Source organism: Lampetra planeri, chromosome 19 (assembly GCF_965212315.1).
Source record: "Lampetra planeri chromosome 19, kcLamPlan1.2.h2, whole genome shotgun sequence".
In the NCBI taxonomy this organism is placed as follows: domain Eukaryota; kingdom Metazoa; phylum Chordata; class Hyperoartia; order Petromyzontiformes; family Petromyzontidae; genus Lampetra; species Lampetra planeri.
The window spans coordinates 9,421,833-9,435,897 of NC_136125.1; positions in this window are offsets into that span (position 1 = coordinate 9,421,833).

Here is a 14,065-nt window from a genome sequence, read left to right on the forward strand (position 1 = left end):
GGGCTGAAGTCACTAAAGACCTCCCTCCATCCCTCCCTTTCTCTGCCGCCCACTTTTTTTTGTAATGTTTGGACCACTGCCAAGGCAATTCGTGGGAATGGCATTTTTAAAAATGTAAGTCGTTACCTCACTGCTAATATTTGGGGGGGGGGAGGGTATTGATTATTCAACAGAAATATGATTTCGATTTAAAGCTTTCGTAACTGCAGGGATTCATCTTCTTGGTTCTTTCGGTAAAGTCACGTAGAAGGGAAATAATAAAATAATAAAAATAAAACATAATAAAATAAAATAATATAATAATTTTATTATGCTTTATTATTATCATTTTATTACTTCCCTTCTATGTGACTTTACCGAAAGAACCAGGAAGACAAAAATATGATCTGAAGCCTCGTTACTGTCCAGGTCAGATTGAATGCCGTCAAGTTTTGTCATGATTACGGTACAAGAATCATGACGGTGTTTGATATTTGGCCACGGATAACATCGATTGATATCTAAACCGGTTCTGGACCCCCACTCCCCCCCCCCTCCATTTCGCCAAACCACACCGAGCGGCGTGGTGAAGTATGGTAAAACACATCACCATGACCGACACTGCATGAGGGGGGGGGGGGCCTTTGCCCAGCGGTTGTTTGACAAAGGGGCTCAAAATTATCGTCGTCATTTGTGGCGATAATAAAAAAAAAACTGCTCAGCTGTAGTTGTGAAACAATATGAGTGGCGTTCACGGTGAAGCAACGCCCGGCAGGATGGGAGCACCACTGGCCACGGAACAAAACGACCAAACAGTCGTCGTAAAATAGCAAACGTGTCCTGCCCTGGGAAAATAATGTTGTTCAGAAATCAGAGGGTCAATCTGCAGCAGCTGTGCCGTAATGCACAACATCTCTCCGTAAAATAAAGCACAGAACGAAACGGTAATGCCAAAAGAAGTGGCCTGCGATTATTATTGAATTAAATGTTGCAGCACGTTGTCAGTCTACTTGTGGATGAAGGTTTCCGTCCCCGTGTTGTGTAAGCAACGGGAGTTGTTTTTCTCTACTTCACCACACTGGCTCGTGGAGCTGAGTGGGAGGGAAGCAGGCCTCCGACCAATTCAGATATCACTTGTCACTGATGCAAGACGAAGCTGGAAATCGAATTCAAGGTGGCTAGGTTCACAGTCGCATTGCACAGCGGTAAAATAATCGAGTAGGTCTTTGAATTTGTATTTTTGGAGTTCTGTTTTTTTTTCGCACCCTTTAAAGGCAGGATGTGTAACCCAGCGATGGCTAGGGCGTGTAACTGTCCACACGATTGTTCTAAAAAACCCTCTTTGATGAACAAAGCTGGTATTCTGATGGGAGTAACTGTGGAATGGGGTGTGGCTGATACATATCCTATTCCAGCCAAGTCAAAAATGACAAATGTGCGATTTTACTTGAATGCACGACCATTGGCAAACGGGCCGCTCTCATACACTCGCACTTTGTGATCCTAAGCTGCGGTTCAAAATCGCCGCCCGTAGCTTATGTGTGAGACGCAGCGCTCTGTGCAACCCGCGGCTTAGCGTGTGAGCACTTAAAATAAATGGCCGCTTTGTCTGAAAGTTACCTGCTGTAGCTGACAGAGATTGCCTTGATCCAGTCAACTGAAGCAGGCAAAGTGATGAAACACTGGAATAAGGATACCGTGTTAAAGCAAAGGTCAAGTGCGACGGGTTCGCTGAGCAAGGGAAATAATTGTTGGAGTGACGATACTGGAAAACGCAACAGGAGTATGTAAAGTAAAGCTGAAGGGGCAGCCCCTGCAATTGCTTGCTTGCTGCAAGGAGCATCATCCTGACAGCGGCTTTTGGCTTGCCATCGAACTAAGATGGCCGACTGCATCAGATGCGCTTCTCCTGGCCGTCTGGAACGTTCTTCCTTCCAATATTGGGAAGCCATTGGAGCTATGCACTTTTAAATCATCCAAATTAAAACTAATTTCTTTCGAACAGTTTTTTGTGTTTAGTTTTCTGTCCTTCCCCGCAACTTCGATTAGCCCAGTTTGCTACGTATGCTGCGAAAGAAGTTCAATATACATACATACAGACAATAACATTCTTAATGGCAGAAATCCACATGCAAATAGTCAGCACTTTAACACCGCTGTCGAACCCAAGGAATTTAATTTGAACTTCAAATGTCGAGCAAGAATTGGACTTGGTACCGATGCTTTCGCCGTTGCGGCATCCACATTGTAAAGTACCCTTGTGTCCTCCTCTCTCCTTCATGGTGAAGTGCTTCTCAAAAATCTCGCTCGATATCAACCGCAGCAGCACGTGCCACCGTTACTTGCAAATGTCTTTTGACAACTGTGACATTACAACTGCGATTCATCCACTCATTGCATATACCTTTTTTAAAACTATCGCCGTTATTTATTTTACATACAATTATCTTTTCTTCGGGTTCGAGTTCACATTCGTTTTATTTTACTTCACATTCTGTTGTTTAATTGATCTACCTACCTACGTAACCTTCTCTGCAAATTCATCATCTGTGAAAAATTACTTTATAGCTCATCAGGTCAAATACCGTGTCTTTGTCTGTATGTCTGTGGAAAAACCTGGACTCGACGGAGCTCTGGAGAGCCTCGAAATAATGTATAGGGGCAGCCCCTGCAATTGCTTGCAATTGGGGGCGCCGCAGTTGCGAGATGTTAACTACCTCGATTGGTATGCACGAGGTCGTGGGTTCGATCCCGACCCTGACGCCTGTTGTATTTTTGGAATTTGCATGCCTCTCTCCCCGTGGTCGCGTGGATTTTTCCCCGGGTCCCCCTGATTTCCACTCCACATTAAGTATCAACACGCGTTCAGAGTATTTGGCTGCTATAAATTTCCACACGATAAGCCACTTCGTTGAGCTACCATTTGTGGCCAGGTCGCTTCTGAAAAAGAGCTATATAGCTCAGTGGGCCTTACCTGGTAAAAAAATTGTAAATTAAAATAGTGAAATAGAATTTTGGCCTACTCTTTCCACAATGAGCAGACATCATTGGAATATGTGGATGTACCCAGACTTTACCCCACCACACGCAACCTGTCGATCGACCAATTATCCCGTTGAGTGGACAAACGTGGGGCGATTTGAATAAACTTGGCCATTGCTCCAGCTGGCATGCCAGGAGATCGAACCGGTGACGGCTGAATTTTAAGTTTAATGTGCCGAGCATTTCACCATGGCTGCATAAAAAAAAAGTCTACGTGCCAAATTGATTTTGTGAAAGGCGGACGAGCATTACAATTATGAAATAAAGAGTTCAGCGGAACCACGGTTGGAGTTCTTTGGAAAAATAAACTGACTCTATGAGAAGCAACGTACCCACATGGACAAAGAGGCACGTTTTCAATCATTGCATATTGCTCACTACGACTTGTGGATTGTAAACAGGAGTGCGGCCCCTCTGGGCTTAATTCAAACAAACAAATGTGGATGATGATTATTATCCCTGCACCTGGCCCTGCTTGCCAGTTTAAAGTGTCTCGTTAGCACGGTTGGCTACGTACGGTGCAAAAAACGTTCAACATACACACATTGTGAGGCCGGAGTTTTACGGGTTTGGTTCTGGCTCAGCTCGGCAAATATCCGGTGGAAATCCACCCCACGCTGTATGGGGCCCGGTGTTGGCGCAACTCGTGATGTCCCGGTGGAAAATGTGGAACAGAGTCCAGTGGCAGCCAGACTTGGAGCTTCAACGCAACATGGCCCATGAAGCTCATCAACCTTCCCCCACCCAAGTGGAGTGTTCATCCTCCGAGCGTGACCACTCACAAATGTGAGTGTTGGCCCAAGGGTATTACTCATGCAGGGTGATCCGTTACCGAGTTCATTAAATGTGAGTTTGTAAAGTAACATGTTTTTTTGGGTGTGTGTGACTTGTATATATAATTTCTGTAGGCACTGTCATTTTCTCATGCTGCCTTTGTATACACGACTGCAAATGACCGTCTTCCTTTATGAATTGTCTTCATGGGTCTCAAGTCCCTTTCTGACTCGTAGCACTCAACCTCCTTCCCTGCCAAAATAGAAACACAAAACTTACATTGCCCCTCCCGTTTTGACTCCGGGGGTGAGCATGTGTTTACTCCGAGTGTAGACCATCTGGAGATGCGCTTCAGATGATTTTTAAATCCAAATTGTGTTGTGTTCATTACGCAGGGGAATTATATGTATTTTTTTACTTTTTAAATATGATTTTTTTTATAATCTACAAATGTATTGTTTCCACTTTTTTGTACTTAATCTACATTTTCATCCTACGATACACGTTGAAGTTATTCTGGTTTGTTAATTAATTCTCATTGATGTGATTTTTAAATACATAATCTGTTGGGCTAATTACTCATTAGTACCATCATAATGCAATGATTGCATTTCCTAATCACTATAACTGCGCTTGTCATACTGATTCAGAATCCATAGAGGTTTTCAGAGTTTTTTTTTACGAGTGGGTAATTTGTAACGTAGCCTGCCTGCAGGCCAAAGCGTGTTCCGGGTGTTGGTCTCTGAGTGCGCCACCAATTTTGGGGGCATGTGAAAAGGCCCCTTCAGCTTATCGCAAGCTATTGGCTCAGCGTCAATAACACGAACCACATGCCTCTTAGTGCCACATCATACTGCCTGCCCACGAACACCAGTGTTACCCACAGCGTATGAAGATGAATAACATCATTCCCGTCGACTTACTTGACGATTGGAAAAGCTTTTTATATTTTCAAAACAAAGACCAAAAAATGTAGATTTTTTTTCTCTCCAAATGTAGTAATATAAATGCGTAAAAAATGTAAATTATATACCCAGGAAAGCCTCACTAAGTCTCAGTACACGTTTCTCTGGAAAGTCCTGCAACTGACATGTTTGGTGCTAATTCCATTCATGAACGTATGACTTCCTAGCAGATAACCTGGAGAAAAAAATCCACCGCACATGTTAGTTGACCACATTCAACACTGTCATCTCCTCGCCAGTGACAAGCCCCCAGTGGCCACCCATCCAAAAACTAACCGGTCTCAATCCCACGTAGCTTCCACGAGATATGCTGTGTGACCGAACACTGCTCCTTGACCAAATCGTTGGTGAATGCGCCTGATCTCGTAAGAGCTCATAAGCTAAGCCGGATTGAGCCTGGACAGCGCTTTATTGGGTAGCCACCACACACAAACAAGTTGCCAAAGCGCCATGGGGCTGACATGGCAGGCACGACGAGGAGGCAACAGCACACCCTATTTCACTATCCCTCCATGCTGCCCACCTTCAATAATAATTCGCACTGACCAGCGTGGCGAAGGACGTCAAATAACCACCCCGTCCCCAATCCGCATGGTGCCGAGAGGGCCTCGTGCAGCAGCCGATTGACAAACACGCCGGCACCGCAGGCCTTCGTTTTGGCCGGAGCTGTCCGAGGCTGAACATCACTGGAAATCATCTTCTTGGTTCTTTCGGTAAAGTCACGTAGAAGGGAAGCAATTAAATAATACAAAATAAAACATAATAAAATAATTCTCACGACGTTTCGGCCACAACGCAAGCAGCCGTCCTCAGGTGAGACGCTGTCTCCCCGACAGACCTGGTCTTCACCTGCAGTCACGAAAGCTTAAAATCGAAATCACTGGAAATATTTCCACACAGCCGAGTAACGCATCCAGAATACCTTTCGTTGTGGCTGTGGCTTGCTGATCGCACAGCCACATCCCGGCATGCTCGGGCCCTGGACAATTTTCCAGTGAGAAATTAAGCTGTGGGCCTGTGCGTGTAGCGCGGGTGTGGTGAACACTGGAAACCTGACAGCCGGGTGCTCACTCACAGCTGAGCTGATCTACACGGGGGGGGGGGGGGGGGGTCATAATGAAAATGTTGGCTTCAGCTTCGACATTTTAACTCGGATCAGTGGTAAGGGAAACGCGGTGCACCATGTAATTTCAGCGAAATTATAACACCATTAAGGCTGCACTAAACATCCTCCCGATTCCGTCTCCACGGTGCACTCCCAGGGGTCCCTTGCGGATAAAGCCAAAGTGTCCGCACTAACAGCTGTTTGTGCCTTTGCGAGACAATTATCCCACTTATCTGCCCTCCCCTGGGGAAAGTCGGTTTATCTTCCAAGTCTGAGATGTCTCGCTTTGCATTTCTTTGCCGATGACCAAACTTTCCCCGAGTGTTCTCCTATCTTGTCAGACCAGGCACATGATACAGGGTTGGGCCTGATTAGTTCTGGGATGGAAGACTGTCTGGGAATACCAGGTGTTACAGGCTTGATATGTGTTGTAGGCACCAACAGATCCTTGAATCATAACTGTGCAGACTGAGTATTATGCCCTGGTATACGTGAAATTTTTTTATGGGTAATGCAATTTCTTCCCACATTGCAAACATTAAATAATGAATTTGACCAAGCATCTAAATGCAGGATCCTCCTGAAAACAATGTCATGAGACTCAATGAGGCTCTGCTGTTTTAAATAGATGGCATTACTATTACTACTACATTATATCAGTATTATCGAAAGAAGTGCTATTTAATTTATTTGATTCATAACCTCTCAAATCTGCCTCAATATCTCATAGAGCCCCATGGTGGTGAGCAGTGTATCATTAATACTGGTACATCTTAGACCGTTGTAGATACAAAATGATGGTTGTGATCCACTGTGGGTCCATAAATCCCCATTTGAAATCCCCAATCTGCCTGGGTGACAGTGGTCACAGATTTTAATTTGAAGGTTGCGAAATTAAGTTGATTGGGGGAGGGGGGGGCAGACGGACTTAACCCATCATCCTGCCAAAGTCGATAAAATATACCAACTTTGAGAAGTCTACAGGAGTTGACCAGTGGACACACTTGCCCCTGCCAGGGCAATGTGGAATTTCTACCACTGGCTCAGTGCTGTAAACTGGAGATCAACAATAACCTTTGCTCGCTTTTGCAGCATAACTTAAAACTATGAAAGGTTTTAATTGTTTCGGTGATGATTGAAAGACTGCGTGCAAGCATGCACACCATGTAAATAACAACACGCTACAGTATATTCAATCATTGATGTCCCCAAAATCTACTTCTGCCAACGTTTCAGGAATCGACAGCGGAATGGGTTAACATCTTCCGTATGCAACCGAGCAGCCTCTCACGATGATAATTGCCCCCTTTGGATAATCTAAATTCTCTCTCCCCTTTCTTCCCGTCTTGCAAATTGCAAGAAAAATTTTCGAGTCTCAAATTGGTTTATGTAATTGCTGCAGTCTCGGGCAAGCGAGCGGAACAATAAATGTCTGAGCAGGCTCTTTGTGAAGCTTCGCATTCCTTTGTCGCTGTTTTTTCCCCTTTGAGAAATTACGGTTGGAATATGTTGAAAGTATTTCACACGGCCAGTTAAAAATTCTCCGAGGTCCATCTTATAAAAGGGACCCTTTTGTCCCAGTGTACTCGCACCTAGCTTTAACTGAAAGTTACGTCAGTAAATATTGCACAATAGTAGGTGCGGTATTTTGCACGGGTTTACAATTAATGTTTTTACTAATACTCGATGCCTTGTTATGGGTTTCTATCGAGTCGATCGGCAGGTCGCGGCTGGTGGAGTAAAGTGTGGAATACTCCGAACGTTACCAAGACGTCTGGTCAGCATGGCAGAGTCATGAAAATACACTGGGGGGGGGGGGAGGGGGTATCTCTAGCAGTGCACGGGCAGGAAATTGCAGGGCTGCACTTTTAGCTTTACCTATGGTTGTATCAATTCGCAGATTAATGTCGATTCTTGAACACAACGATGCATGCACGGACTCGTGAGTGTAAGAAGCTATGCTTTTTTTACTGATATATGTCGAAGGTAAATGGGATAACGTGACTCGAACGGCCAATAAGTGGCCTGCTCCATTCACCACCGTGAACAGACACAAGTCCACGCAACCCTGAATTGCTCTAAGTAATCATGCCCTTATCTCTGTAGGCAGTCTATGCACGCGCTATCTCTGTAGGCAGTCTATCCACGCAATTTGTGGTACTTTTTGGACAAGTGTAAACGTGCTTTCCACAAATACACTTTGCTACACTATGAGACCTTTTGGCGTCATCTGGTCCAACACAAATGGAGACTAGGCTCTAAGAAAAGCTGTCTCGGGTGTGGACCGATCAACTTCAAGGACAGTGCATATCATTATCATCATCAGAGTTGTTTCTTTTTGTTTGCATTTTGACTGTTTGTGTTGTGGTTATTGCAAACATGATGCCTTATATGAAGGTGTCAGTTTTTGTACCAGTTGAAAGGGTAAAAACCTATTACTACACTTTGCTAGTCTGAAAGATTACTACCTTGCCTCTCTTCCTTGGGAAATTCACCGAAGCGAACAGAGATGATGCACAATAGAGGTTTTTTCTTTGGGTTAGATCGCATGAACACAAATATGTCGTTCAACCCGCCACCACCCGACACGGTCAATTACTAAGGTTTGTCACGTAAACAGAACATGGATGAAATTGGTCGCGAAAGCCTACCTGTTAATCAGAGACGATGCGTTATTTAGCAGCGGCACATTTGCTTCTCGGCATTGATGTCGAATTAATACACGAGGAAACATTCAACGCTGAACTACGGAGAATGCTAAGCGCCGATGTCTCAGATGATACAGTGGGCACAGCTGCTGCATCGAATGTCTGGGCAGGATCACAGAAGGCACCAGCTTGAATGGATCCATTCGGAGTGTCTCACAATTACAGCGAGAAAGTAGCTGCTGTAGGGCATCGGGGCTGACTGCTCATTGCAGCTGATTAAAGACCGAGCAAGGACAAAGACTTAAAACAGATGACCAGTTGACAGTTGCGTAATTAAAACACATGGAGCGGCAATTATTTTTCTGTTCAAACAGCTAAGGGTCAGCCTGCCAAGTCAACTTTGTTACTCGAACTCATGTACACCGAAACGTGTTTTAAAATGTGCCGGAGGGAAGAAAAAAAAAACTTAGCTCACTTTATCAGCGTAATTGTTTGTTCATTTTCTACAACATCTATGCGGAGAGGTGGGGAGGAGGGGGGGGTGTTCATTTGGCAAGTCTGCTCCAAACACGACGAGAGCCTCGATACATTCACGAACTGGATTTTTGTTTATGGGGCGACACGCGGCCTCGCCGTAAAATCCCCCGCAATCAATGCGCGGGCATTTGTTGTTGTTATTCTTAGGTTTTTTTTCGGTAAAGTCACGTAGGTAAAAAATTACAATTAATAAAAGTAAAATAAAAATAAAATAAAAATCACGACGTTTCGGAGGCAACACAAGCTTCCGTCTTCAGGTGGAACCGTCACAGCACGATAGCTGTATCAAGTGAGAGCTATCGTGCTGTGACGGTTCCACCTGAAGACGGAGGCTTGTGTTGCCTCCGAAACGTTGTGATTTTTATTTTATTTTTATTTTAATTTTATTAATTTTAATGTTTTACCTACGTGACTTTACCGAAAAACCTAAGAATATGAATCCTTGCAGTCACGAAAGCTTCAAATCTAGAATTTGTTGTTGTTGTTTTTGTTGTTCCGAGCTGCGCTGCTTAAAACGATGGCCAAGTTTTTAAAAATTCTACCCTCTCCGTGACCAAGGGTTGCGGTGCAAAGCGTGACGACGCGAAAACTAAATCAGCGTTCGCGGCCGCCCGGTAACGAGCGCCAAGGCGCTTGACGATGACGGTGGCGGCGTGCGTAGTGATTTTATTTTTGTTGTTGTTGTTGTTCGTTAGTCTTCTGCCATCGACCGCTTTAACGTCGTAACCCACCGGGGTTACATTACGCACGCGATTCCGTGTCAACCGCTCGCATGTGCTCTGCGGCATTTCACACACACACACAAAAACACAACAGTGACCGAACTCCAAAAAATAATAATCCGTGCTGGAGTTTCTCAAAAACGCGAGAGTGGACATCGGGGGCGTTTGTGCGTTGTTTCTCGAGGACGCGCGTGATGTACGATTCATCTACGAAATTTGTGTCCTTGTTAAGCTTGTTGTTGCACCGCCTTTGTTACATTTGCTCTCAATGTGCCTTTTTAAAGTTAAGTAATGGAGAATTTTGAAATGAGCTCAAATGACATTTTTGTGAGTTTTTGGTTGCAAGAAACATTTTGTCTTGTAGTGTGTTTTTTGCGCAAATGATTTACGACGGGGGTTGTTCTGGCAAATGTGCCCAAATGAGCACGCGAAACTAAAATCCTCATTCCTAAATGACATTTCAAATGCAGTGGGTAATATCTAGATAGATGAGAGTGCATCAATGCGTCGATTCGAATAGATCCCGAAGCTCACGAAACACACACACACACTGATTCCTTGTTCTATTGAGTCGCGACAATTTATCAAATCGCCCAGAGGTTTATTTTTTTTCCTCCCGCCACAAGTAAATGGATCCGCTTCCTCCCGAGCATCAAACTGTGCTTTCCCTCTTTCGCGATGACGGAGGGAAACCATATTGCGGCGTCTCTGTTTCGCCGGTTCTAAACCGCACCATGAAGTTGTCTCTTTGGATATTGCACACAGCGTTGGTGTACGGTGTTTTTTTCTGCAATATTTTGCTGTCTTTTCTTGGATTTTCTGTTTGCACTTAGTCACATATTCTAGATTTGAAGCTTTCGTGACTGCAAGGATTCATATTCTTATGTTTTTTCGGTAAAGTCACGTAAGTAAAACATCAAAATTATTTTATTTTATTTTGTTTTTATTAATTTTGATGTTTTACCTACGTGACTTTACCGAAAAAACCTAAGAATAGTCACATATTCACTTTAAGATGTTTTTTGTTCATGTTTTTGTTTTTTGTTTGTTGCGGTTGCACCCGATTCAAGAGCCGAATGGCTCACAGGGCTATACTTAATATATTAACTTGAACTTGATATTTGTGACCGTATTCTCTGGTTCATGACTTACGCTGTCTCCCCCCTGTATTTTGAAGCAAAAGTTGGCGGGTGCGTCTTAGACACCGGTGCATGTGTGTGTCTGTGTGTCTGTGTGTGTGTGGTGTCTGTGTGTGTGGTGTCTGTGTGTGTGTCTGTGTGTGTGTGGTGTTTGTGTGTGTGGTGTCTGTGTCTGTGTGTGTGTGTCTGTGTGTGGGGAGCGGCGGTGTAGCGGTTAGCGCGCTGCGCTACGAACCCGGCCATCCGAGTTCTATTCCCGCTCACGGCCAACACCGGTGACGATTATCTGAACCGGACCTGGGCCTCTCCTAGGTCTACTCAGACTCAAATGGGTACCTGGTGCGGTGTGTAAACATCGCCACTGGGGAGACAAAGGAGGCCGGGCGTGGCACTCCCCCGTGTGCCGTGCCGTGCCGGCCTTCATAGGTGCTCGCTAACAGCACTTGCCCCAACACTCTGTTACAGGCTATATGGGGGATCTTTGTGCATGTGCGACCAGATTTGTATAATTACATTGACACCGGGCACAAGTTTGGGGTGCGTCTTACTTTCCAGGGGCATCTTATTATCCAGAGAATACGGCACGCGAATTAAAATCGTTTCGTTGTGAAAACATTCTTAGCCTTGCCTGAGGGCGGTTGGGCTGGAAAAAAAAAGCAAAAGTTGGTCAATAAATATGCACGTTTTTTTAAAGTAAAAGTTTCTCAAACGTGTCCCTCTGCCCTTAGTGATGGGGCCAGTCTGGGATAATTGCCGTGTGTGGAGTGGTTGGGCCATTGGATACCCAGCTCAGCTGTAGCAAAGCCCAAAGCCTGGAGCAATGCCAAGCATTTCCAGATGTTCCGACGAGACCCACAGGGTCGCTGTGAAAGGCACCGTATCTTGTTTGAAAACCAAAACTAAACAGAAACCACAACAACTGCAAGGAGAGAGGAGGATGTACAGTGAGGGAAAAAAGTATTTGATCCCCTGCTGATTTTGTACGTTTGCCCACTGACAAAGCAATGATCAGTCTATAATTTTAATGGTAGGTTTTTTTGAACAGTGAGAGACAGAATAACAACAAAAATCCAGAAAAATGCATATCAAAAATGTTATAAAATGATTTGCGTTTTAATTAGGGAAATAAGTATTTGACCCCTCTGCAAAACATGACTTAGTACTTGGTGGCAAACCCCTTGTTGGCCACTAGGTTTGCACACATCTCAGGAGGGATTTTGTCCCACTCCCCTTTGCAGATCTTCTCCAAGTCATTAAGGTTTCGAGGCTGACGTTTGGCTACTCGAACTTTCAGCTCCCTCCACAGATTTTCTATGGGATTATGGTCTGGAGACTGGCTAGGCCACTGCAGGACCTTAATGTGCTTCTTCTTGAGCCACTCCTTTGTTTTGAAATTCATATCAGCAGCCAAATCCTCGAGATGCACGTTTCTCAACAACAAAAAAACCCGCAACAAAACACCGCGTCGAAGAGGTAAATAAATACCAAGCGAAATGGTAACGTGAAGAAAGTTCGTGCTTTTATTCTTTATTTTTTTAAACAAACAGATACATAGTCGGTAAATGCATTGCCTAGCTACGGAGACAGACAAATCACGGGGGGGGGGGGGTGCTGCTTGCTACGCGCTGACCTGTGGCTACCACTCTTTTTCTAACGATCACCCAACAAATGTTTATCCCCGGATGTCCCGATGTTCGTATTCCGCGCAATACTCACAGCGGTTGGGGCACTTATGGCTCGTAATTGACAAATAATGTTCGCGAGTTCAATTCCCGGGTCGGGGGTCGACAAGACACTTTGGTTAATATTCACCACCGACTGTGGACGTGTGAACTCGCTGTTTGGTCCAGGGACGAGACTCTCACCCACCGTAGGAATGTGACTCTTCCACCGGGGCTGCAAACAGGGAGATGAGCACCATATGAAAACCACCTAAAAAAAAAGAAATTTCCTTTCGGTGGTGTAAATATTTTTTCTCCAAATTGAGTATTTTGCTCGTATTTTTTGAGATTAGAATGCATGCACTTTGGCGACTGGTAAAAAAAATAATCAAGCCCCCGTTCTCCTAATTCATACAACGTGGGCGACTCCGCTAAAAACACGCCCACTCGTTTTGTCGAGAGTGACTTGAGTTGCTGTCGCATTTAGACGCTACAATCCGAATTATATAGCATCGTGAAATTTCATCTTACCATATTCTTAGGTTTTTTCGGTAAAGTCACGTAGGTAAAACATTAAAATTAATAAAAGTAAAATAAAAAAATTAAATATTTAATTTTATTTTACTTTTATTAATTTTAATGTTTTACCTACGTGACTTTACCGAATCCTTGCAGTCACGAAAGCTTCAAATCTAGAATTCATCTTACCATTTTATCGCTCACCGTGCTATACCCACGTGCATCTCGCAACCTTTTTTAATGGGGGGGGGGGGGGGGCAATGGGTTGCAAGCGCTGTCGCGATCGACGGCACGGCAACGCGTTTCTTCAGCCGAGCATTGTGCGCGCTTTGTCGCGGGCATCGCCGGCGTGGAATTGGAGGCAGATGTGAGCGACGTTTGCGTGGGGGAGGGGGGGGGTGTTTTGAATCGTCAAGTGGCACACGTGTCAATACGCAGGCAGCGAGGGGCAAGCACATTTCTAAGACTAACAAGGATGGTGAGGAGGAGGAACACTCGTCCGACAGCACGGCACGCCGCCCCACGTCTGCATTGGCTCGTGTTCAGGATCTGTTTCCCACTCTGTAATGGAAACTTTCACTACAAAAGGAGTATTCTGATGTTCAGCCCATCAGATATATATCTCCTTTGTTTAAACGTCTCCATATGTGCAACATCCTTTGTTACCCTTCCCTAGCACCTCCGATGAGCACGGTTCGCTACGTACGGTGCGAAAGACGTTCAATGTACGTACAAATTCAATGTTTCAGTTTGGTGTTGAATGCTTTCTCCATTCCATGGCAAACAAAAAAACACTTGATTTCAATACACGCCGTTAGAATCTTACACATGTAACTCTAAAATGGAAACAATTACAACGGTTTTGAGTGAAGCATTCACATTCTAAGATGTTAAGACATCATGCGTAATACACGATAACAGCGGCTTGTTCAAGGAAGCTTTTGCAATTTGAATATCGCTCTGCAAGTACAGAT